At 45.4% G+C, this 10,027-nt stretch overlaps 1 long non-coding RNA gene across 1 annotated transcript; it reads left to right on the top strand.

The window, feature by feature from the left end:
* Positions 1 to 3,426: 3,426 nt before the first annotated feature.
* LOC116461405 (uncharacterized) lies at positions 3,427 to 4,172 on the top strand. The gene is made up of 2 exons (XR_004246054.1): positions 3,427 to 3,506; positions 3,728 to 4,172. It is a non-coding gene; the product is annotated as an uncharacterized LOC116461405 (long non-coding RNA).
* Positions 4,173 to 10,027: the final 5,855 nt, after the last annotated feature.

The raw sequence follows: 10,027 nt of genomic DNA, 5'->3' as shown, positions 1-10,027 counted from the left end.
ATGTACAAAGACAATAAGCACATAAAAAGATGCCAAACATCATTAGCCAGCAGGGAGAGAAATGCAAATTAAACCAACAATGGGCTGGGCACGGTGGCTCATGCCTGTAATCCCAGCACTTTGGGAGGCCGAGGCAGGTGGATCACGAGGTCAGATTGGGACCATCCTGGATAACACGGTGAAACTAAAAATACAAAAAATTAGCCAGGCGTGGTGGCAGGTGCCTGTAGTCCCAGCTACTCGGGAGGCTGAGGCAGGAGAATGGTGTGAACCTGGAAGGCGGAGCTTGCAGTGAGCCGAGATCGCACCACTGCACTCCAGCCTGGGCGACAGAGCGAGAATCTATCTCAAAAACAACAACAACAACAACAAAAAACAAAAAACCAACAATGAATACATTTTTTGTTTTTGTTCTTCTTAAGAGATGTGGTCTCACTATGGTGCCGAGACTGGAGTGCAGTGGCTACTCACAGGCACATTCATGACACACTGTAGCCTCAAACTCCTGGGCTCAAGTGATGCTCCCACCTCATCCTCTCAAGTATCTGGGACTACAGGCGTGCACCACTGCACCCAGCTTAAAACAATGAGATAGTACTTCAGACCCACTGGAGTGGCTATGATGAAAATGATGGACAATAATAAAGGTTGGTGAGGATGTAGAGAAATTGGGACATGCCTACACTGATGGTGGAAATGTAAAATGGTGCAGCTGCTTTGAAAAATTCTGGCAGTTCCTCATAAAGTCAGACATACAGTTACCACATGAACCAGCGATTCCATTCATAGGTATATGACCCCCAGAATTGAAAATCTATGTTCATACAAAAACTTGCACAGAAATGTTCATAGCAGCTTTATTCATAATAGCCAAAAAGTAGAAAGAACCCAAGTGTCCATTAACTGATGAATGGATAAACAAAACATGGTATATCCATACAATGAAATATTAGTCAGCCTTAAAAAGGGATGAACTACTGATGCATACAAAACATGGATGAACCTTGAAAACATTTTGTTAAATGAAAGAAGCCAGACACAAAGAGTCACATATTGTATGATTCTATTTATGTGAAATGTCTGGAAAAGGCATATCCATAGAGACAGAAGATTGGTGGTTGCCAGGGGCTTGTAGAAGGGGGTAGTGCAGAGTGGTTGCTACTGGTTACAGAGTTTCTTTTTAGAGTAATGAAAATGTTCTGGAATTTGATAGTGGTGACTGTTGAACCACTCTGTGGATGTATGAAAAACCACTGAATTGCAGTTTAAGGGGTAAATATTATAGTGTGTGAATTATATCTCAGTTTTAAAAATGGGATGGAGTTGTGTCTAGACCTCTAATGTGCAAGGGACTTCCTCCTATGTCCTACCTCTATCACCTGGACGTGTCTAAGTGGCCCTCCTGCCATCACCTTGACCCCTCTTGGTCCCTGTATTAGTCAGGGTTCTTCAGAGAAACAGAACCAATAGGGTATCAACATCAATATTGGCATTGACACCAGTATCTATATTGACAAAAATATTAATATATAGAGAGATATAGACACATAGAAAGACCAGCTGTTCACCCAACAAGCTCCTTCCTGTCCCCTTTGGGAGCTCTATTCTTTATATTCCCAGTAACTAGCTAGGATTCCGTGATTAGAATTATCACTCCTATTTCCTTCTTGTTGTGAGGTTAATGAGGGGATACATATTGAGCCCAGAACCTGGCCAGCCCAGGGACTGTGGATGTCCTGGTGAGGGTGACTGACTGACAGCTCCTGAGATGGAGAAGATGAGAATCTATGGTTCTTTGAACAGTGCATGGCTCCTGAGACCCTAACCTCTATGCATTGACTAGAATATTCTCAGCTTTTTTAGAGACTGGAATTAAAAATCTAATAATATTACAAATTCTGCTCAAAACCTTCATCGACTGCCCATTGCATTCTAAATAAGAGCCTAAGTGTAGTCTAACATTCCCTTTCTAGAATGTGATCCCAGTCCATCTGTCTAGTCTCCTGTGCAGTATTCCCTCAGTAGCTGTCATTCTTCTGCAGGACACTTGACCAAACATTCCAGAAAACCTGGCGTCTCCCTCATGCATTGAACATGCCATTCGGCACAATGCCATTGAGAAACTGGACTTGGGATACAGGGAGACCTGGTCAGGAAGTCCAGCTCTGCCAAAGACTAGCTGGGTAACCTTGGGGAAGTCACTCTACCTTCTGTTTAGTTTCCTCATTTGTCAAAATGAGGAATGGGTCTAGCAGTCTCAGTCGGTGGTCACAAGGTTTAAGCGACATAGAGCGTGTGAAGGGCCTTAGAGAACTAATTTGGCCTAGTCTAGCATCCCCTTCCTGGGGGAAGAGGCCCCCTCTCCTACTCCCTCCCTTTGGTTCTGTGGGCGGCCAGTCATTGCCACTTTTACTTCTCTGGACACACAGGTGAGGAAGTGGATCTCTCTGGGAACTTTCAAGTTGGAGTTAAAGAAGGATCGCCTCTTTAAGATGGAAGAGCCTGGAAGATGTGAAGTAGGGAGGCAGTGGTGCCTATGTGGCCCAGAAAGCCAGTGTGTAAGCATGGAGAGAGTCCAGGCGGCATTTAATTTTGGGTTCTGGTTATTTCTGCAGCCAGATGCAGCCCTTTCCACGTTAAGCAAACTCACCCATCAATTACCCTTTTACCCAAGCTGGATTAAGACAGGCTTCTGATCATCGCATGACTGATGAACTCAGGAGTCAGGGATTGGGGGAGCCTTCCCAGACTCCTCGTTGCTCCAGGTTTGTGTTCTTACTCTCTACTCTTACCTTTCCCATGAGATCTGAGGCTCTGTCTAGGCAGGGAGATAGTCATTTGACTTGCTCCTCCCTTTGAGTCAGCTTGGGGTTCAGTCAGTGTTTGGGCTTAACCCTCGAGGCTCAGGCAACATCAGCAGGGCAGTGAGAGCCTTTGCTCAGGGAGTGGAGGTACTTAGAAAACTTTGAGATGGGTGCCAGGACTTCTGCCAGCTTCCAAGGGAGAACTAAGTTTGGACTTCTATGAATCTCAATGGCTAAACCACCTTCATTTCCACTCAGACCCACCAAATCCAAGTTTCTGGAATCGAGGCCTGAGAATCTGCATGTTTTTCAAGCATCCGGGTGATTCTCGTGTGACCTAAACTTGACAATCTCTGGGCTGAGTCTTTTATGAAGCCCTGAGTTCATCGTTTTACTTCTTCAGATTCCTGAGTACAGCGGTTTGGGGAAAGTTATAACCAAAACAAGCCAGCGAGCTAGTTTCTTATGCTAATGGTCACACAGATCTCATAATTACATGGAGGACACAAGTGTCTCATAATTAGCGTCTGCTGTTCTGTTCCTGGGGGGCAATTGTTCTGCAACAATGGCCAGGCTCAGTGCTGGACCACCAGCGTCCCTCAGCTCACTCCCCTCCACCACATTCCAATCTCATGAGAGAAGAGCCCCTAGTTCTCAGGACTTTAACCCTCTCCTGCCAGGACCCCCAGGGCCAGTGCTGAGGTGGGGGAGGTTCATGATTTGATGCCAGGCATCCAGATGGAAGTGGGAGAAAGAAATGTGGAATGACTGAGTACTGGGGGCAGCTAGCACTTTGCATTTAAGGCTGTGTTTCTCACTCAGACCTAACGAAGCATAACTTATGGGGTTGAGGCACAGGAATCCCGGGAATTCTGATTTTACTAGGATTTGAGACTCACTGACCAAATCTTTACCTCTTTCAGGCTGACAAGTTGGCTAAAAGGGCAGGAAGACTTACTCCTAGCATGCATCTGCCACTCAAACCATCACAATAGCCTCCCGCCTTCTCAGTGGGATTACGGGTGACCCTGCGGCAGAAGGCAGCAGGAGGTGGTGACAAGAACACACATCTGGCCCTAAAACTTGGGTCAGTCACATCCTGGCTGCCATTCACCAGCTATATGATTTTAGGAAAGTGGATTCACCTCTGAGCTGCAGATTCCTCATCTATAAAATGAAGACAAGAACACCCACCCTTAGTATTTGGGTATTTAGATTGTTTCCATATTTTTTTATTTCTTTTACCATATTCTTGGCATTATGAGTTTAGCATTCAAGGTTCTGACCAATGAGTGATCCCAGGGGTGTTCATGAAAACCCCTGGGGGAAGCTTTTACAAAATAGAGAATGGAGTCTATTGAGCTGGAATTTGTAAGGGCATGACTCAGGAATGGAGTATTTGGAGAAAGTTCTTCACATCTTCCTAATGCATACTTTTATCTTTTATTTTTAAATTTTTCGTTATTATTTATTTATTTTTTTTAGAGACAGGGCCTCACTCTGTTGCCCAGGCTAGAGTGCAATGGTGCAATCGCAGCTCACTGCAGCCAGCCTTGACCTCCAGGGCTCAAGTGATCCTCCTGTATCAGCCTCCCAAGTAGCTAGATCTACAGGCATGTGCCACCATGCCAAACTAATTTTTTAAACATTTTTTTGTAGAGACTGGGTAATATGGTTTGGCCGTGTCCCTGCCCAAATCGCAACTTGAATTGTATCTCCCAGAATTCCTATGTGTTGTGGGAGGGACCCAGGAGGAGGTAATTGAATCATGGGGGCTGGTCTTTCCCCTGCTATTCTCGTGATAGTGAATAAGTCTCACGAGATCTGATGGGTTTATCAGGGGTTTCCACTTTTGCTTCTTCCTCAGCTTTCTCTTGCTGCCACTACGTAAGAAGTGCGTTTAGCCTCCCTCCATGATTCTGAGGTCTCCCCAGCCATGCGGAACGGTAAGTCCAATTAAACCTCTTTTTCTTCCCAGTTTCGGGTATGTCTTCATCACAAGTGTGAAAACGAACTAATACAGTGGGTTTTGCTATGTTGCCCAGGCTGGCCTCAAACTGTCCTCAACTCATCCTCCTGCCTCGGCCTCCCAAACTGCTGGGATTACAGATGTAAGCCACCATACCTGGCCCCCTGATGCATACTGTTATTCAAACTCATCTGTGAGAGGCCTGGAAGGACTTTGACATGGTAAAAAAAAAAAAAAGTGTGATTTTGCAGAGGCACCGGTTTAAATTGTGCACACTGATAATGTTAGAGCAAATTTGTTAGCAGGGAGTGAGCCTAGGCAAGTACCCAGCATAGACTTGTCTGTCTCCTTTCTAAGATTTCCAAAGGGCTAAACACTTTACTTATTCTCTTTTTTAATCCTAAATTTGTATTGCTGCTCTGGGCTACTCCCCAGGCCCCTAGACCCATATATCCAGCTACCTGCCTGATCTCTCCGCTTGGATGGGAATAAACATCTCCAGTGTTGCTGGTCCCAACTGAACTTCTGATTCCCCCCAAACCTGCTCCAGTCTCAACCTCAATGGCAACTTATTTAATGACAATTAAATTCTTATGATTTCTCGGGCATTTTGAATATATCCTTAAACGTTCCCTTTCTCTCACACCCTACATCCTATTCTTAAGCAAATTCCACTGACTCTCCCCTTGAAAAACATCCGGAATCCAAAAAGTTCTCATCATACTCATGGCAACCTCTCTATCCTAAGGCACTTTCACCTCTCTCCTGAATAATTGCCATCATATTAAGGCAATGTCTCTGATGCTTTTTTTTTTTCTTTTTAGAGACGGAGTCTCGCTCTGTTGCCAGGCTGGAGTACAGTGGCGTGATCTCGACTCACTGCAACTTCTGCCTCCTGGGTTCAAGCGATTCTCCTGCCTCAGCCTCCCGAGTAGCTGGGACTACAGGCATGTGCCATCACGCCCAGCTAATTTTTGTATTTTTAGTAGAGACGGGGTTTCACCATGTTGAACAGGATGGTCTCAATCTCTTGACCTCATGATCCACCCGCTTCAGCCTCCTAAAGTGCTGGGATTACAGGCGTGAGCCACCGCACCTGGCCTTTTAATTTTATTTTAATTTATTTTTTGAGACAGTGTCTTACAATGTTGCCCAGGCTGGAGTGCAGTGGTGCAATCTCAGTTCACTGCAACCTCCACCTCCTGGGTTCAAGCAATTCTTCCATCTCAGCCTCCGGAGTAGCTGGGATTACAGGTGTGCGCCACCACGCCTGGCTAATTTTTGTATTTTTAGTAGAGATGGGGTTTCACCATGTTGGCCAGGCTGGTCTTGAACTCCTGACCTTAAGTGATCTGCTCACCTTGGCCTCCCAAAGTGCTGGGATGACAGGCTTGAACCACTGTACCCGGCCTAGACAGAGGCTTTTTTATCCCAGTCTCCCAAATCTCTCTGAGCTATGCCATGCCAACTCTGCAGTAATCCAGGCAACTGGACCTGAAAAGGAACTGAATCCTCCGTGGCTTTTTTGCTCATTGTTTCCACCTGTGAGGAATCCTAAGGAGAAAAATGGAAGAATCATTTGCACAAAGATATTTATCTCTGGGATGGGTGCGGTGGCTCACGCTTGTAATTGGAGCACTTTGGGAGACCGAGGTGGGTGGATCACGAGGTCAGGAGATCGAGACCATCCTGGCCAACATGGTGAAACCCCGTCTCTATGAAAAATACAAAAATTAGCTGGGTGTGATGGTGCATGCCTGTAATCCCAGCTACTCGGGAGACTGAGGCAGGAGAATTGCTTGAACCAGGAAATTGGAGTTTGCAGTGAGCCGAGATCACACCACTGCACTCCAGCTGACGACAGAGCGACACCCCATTTCAAAAAAAAAAAAAAAGATATTTATCTCTGAATTGCTGGTTTATTCAGTAGAATCTTTGAGAATTACAAGTCTGAGCTCCGGAGCCCAATGTTAAGAGGTCTGGGAGAAGAGGCCTGGTGCTGTGGCTCACACCTGTAATCCCAGCACTTTGGGAAGCGGAGGCAGGTGGATCACCTGAAGTCAGGAGTTCGAGACTGGCCTGGCCAACATGAGGAAACCCCTGTCTCTACTAAGAATACAACATAAACCTTAGCTGGGCATGGTGGCGCATGCCACCCAGGCTGAGGCAGGAGAATCACTTGAACCTGGGGGTTGGGGAGGCGGAGGTTGCAGTGAGCCAAGATTGCACCACTGCATTCCAGCCTGGATGACAGAGTGAGACTCTATCTCAAAACAAAACCAACCAAAACAAGAGATCTGAGAGAAGAGAAAGAACCAGTAAAAGACACTAAAAAGAAGTGACCTGGGAGGTAGGAGGAAACCAGGAACGTGTGGTGTCCTGGAAGGCAAATAAAAATGTGCCTGGAGGAAGATTCCTAGAAAGAAGATCGGGAACGGGTCTGCTAGCAGAAAAAAACACTGAATCTCCACTGAAGGATATGAAATAGGACTTCAATAAATGAAGACACATCTTTGATAGGAAGTTTTAGTATAGTAAGGATGTCTGTTCTTGTTACATGACTGTTTAACTCAATGTAATTCCAGTAAAAACACCCTACTCAAACTGATAGGAACTTAACGAAGTTATTATAAATCTGGGACAATTGGTATAAAAGAATAGAATTGAATTTCCTGAAAAGGAAGCATAAGAAGTGGAACTTGCCCTACCTGTTTACCAAAACATATTATAGAGGTAAATTAATGGAAACCAAACCACAGGCGCACGGCATGATGAATAAGGGGGCCGCCAAGTGCAGACTTGGGCTCCAGCATCATGGCTGTTCAGCGGATAACGAAATTGACACTTCGCATTTGGGGAGGAAATAATGAATTACTTCTTAAATTTTATTTAAATTAGCTAGTCATTTAGATTAAAAAAAAAAAAAAGCTAGAAACTGTCCCTGAGTCTTATTCCAAAAGAGACTTCAGAAAAATGGAAGATAAAAAGAAAAAAAATCCATACAGTACAAAAGAGAACACAACAGAATAGTAATCTTTAGAAAAATAAAGATTGACCAATTTAATTGCACAAAATAAAAAACTTCTATAGAGCAAAATAAATCATAAAACTAAAAGATAAATACTACTGTGAAATAAAAAAAACTTTTAAACATATATGAGAGAAATGGTTAATATCATTAATGTTAACTCTGGGATAGGAGTAAAGTTGGGAGCTAAATAAATACTTTGGTAAGGAAAGGAAGAGCCTTAAATTCTGTCCATCAACTCCTTCCTGCAGATATCGGCTCCCTGCACCCGCACCAGGTCAGGCTACATCCAGGTGGGCAGGCTGGGCCAGGTTCCTAAGCACCTAGAGCTGAAAGCCCCACGTACACCACTCCTCCATCCTGGTGGCCCACCTGGACCCTCCTGCCCCTCCTCTGCACCAGGTGTGATGATAGGGGACAAGAGGAGTCACGGGAGACCTCTTCTCTCAGAAAGCAAGACCAGGCTGGCATCCAAGCTAAAGGCAGGGGCTAGGACTACTAGGTGGAGGGATGGAGTGGGTTCTGGGTCAGAGGATAGGTGGGAGGAGATGGAAGGCTGTGCGCAGCAGCAGGGAGGGGAGGTGAGGAGGGGGAAAAGCAGAGATGGGAGCCCAGGCAGCTAGAATGGGGGTGGCAGTCGGGGGCAGCAGAGGTGGGACAGCTGAGGTGGGGGGTGTCCCTCCAGGCCCCAGAGCTGCCACTTCGCCTCTCCCAGTCATCTAATTTGCAATGAGTTCCCTTTGGTACATGGAAAGTATCCTCCAGAACTTGTTTGCAGGAAACAACACAATGCATGAATGCCCACTTGAGATGTTAATTACTTATTTGGTTCATTTATTCAAAAATAATTTATTGTTTACTCTGAGTCACACTGTGCTAGGCACTGGGAACACTTGGAATACTCACCACACCCGTGCATTTATAAATTTTAAGACAGTGTGAGAATGCTTAGATTTAAAATGGAAAACCATAAATGACAAGGTTTCTCTGCCAAGTCTACTCAACTGCCTTTCACCAAGGTCAGAGAACTCCAGGGTGTGGGTTTCCTCCTAAATTTACTGAGGCTGCCATGGGCCGGGCAGCACGCTGGCCTCTGGGGTTAGAGTACTGACTATGCTCATGCGTTTCTTAATTTAAAATGAGGCCCAAACACAGGGAGGGTCACACAGTGTCCAAAATGAAATAACCTTTGGACCGACACAGCTTGTTTCCAAACAGCTGAGATCCGTTGCCTTTTTGGCATTTGATTTTTGGTGCTGGGCCAAAAAAAAAGGGGGGAGATGTATCTGGGAGGGGATCATAAATGCAGCTATTTCATCCGCTGTCACTTTGTAAGAGCCCCATTGAATTTTTGATGGGAAAAATGTTTTTGCCCGAGTTGAGCTTCAGGACAAAAAAGAGATGCAAGGAACAGAGAGCAGAATTGATAGTGTTTAAAAATATGTTAAAAGATCTTATACTTTGTAACAAAGTCGGTAAGCTACAATGGAAGAATTCCTGACACAGCAGAGGCCTGGCCAAGCCCCTCCAGTGGGGGCCCTGGGAATAAAAGCTTCCTCCTCCAAGCTGTCAGTTGAAAGAAACCATCCTGCCTGATGGCCATGTGCCACTCTCTGATGCTTGGGAACAAAATTGTGATGTGGCAGACTATACATTGTTTTTCCAGAATAACACAGAAATGTGTTCTGGAGAATCAGTTTAGACTTAGGGTATCAGGTGAGCCAGTGCAAGACTGGGAAACAGATGCCCTGGGTTCTAGTCCCGGCTTCACGGGAGTGACCCTGCCCAAGGCTCGCTATCTCTCTCTCTCAACCTGTTTGCTCCTCTGTAAAAGAGGATAATGAGCTAAAGGAGCTCCATCTCCCAACACTAAGTGAGGATCAAATATAGCAATCAGTGGGAGAGAGCCACTCATGCTTTGCTCCTTCCTCCCCACATACACATCATCTCCATGTTCCAGTTAGAATCTCAGTCAAGGCCAAGAACTGAATTCAGGGTGGCTGCTCATGTCCTTGGCCACTGGCACAAATTTGTGCCTCCAGGCCCCACTTTCCTCTTGTTTCTGTCACTTCCTATGTCAGTGCACCCAAAATCTCTGCTGGCTTTTCCATGGTGTAAAATTGTTTTGAGGAGGCATCTTTCCAGTCTATCACTACATTCCTAGCCTGCCTTGCATCTGGGGTTAGCTATATGAGAAGTTCTCATCAAGGGAAGGTGAGCAGAAGT

Source organism: Hylobates moloch, unplaced genomic scaffold, assembly GCF_009828535.3.
Source record: "Hylobates moloch isolate HMO894 unplaced genomic scaffold, HMol_V3 SCAFFOLD_21, whole genome shotgun sequence".
NCBI lineage: Eukaryota > Metazoa > Chordata > Mammalia > Primates > Hylobatidae > Hylobates > Hylobates moloch.
The sequence above is the reverse complement of the archived record's forward strand: the minus strand, read 5'-3'. Positions and strand labels throughout refer to the sequence as shown.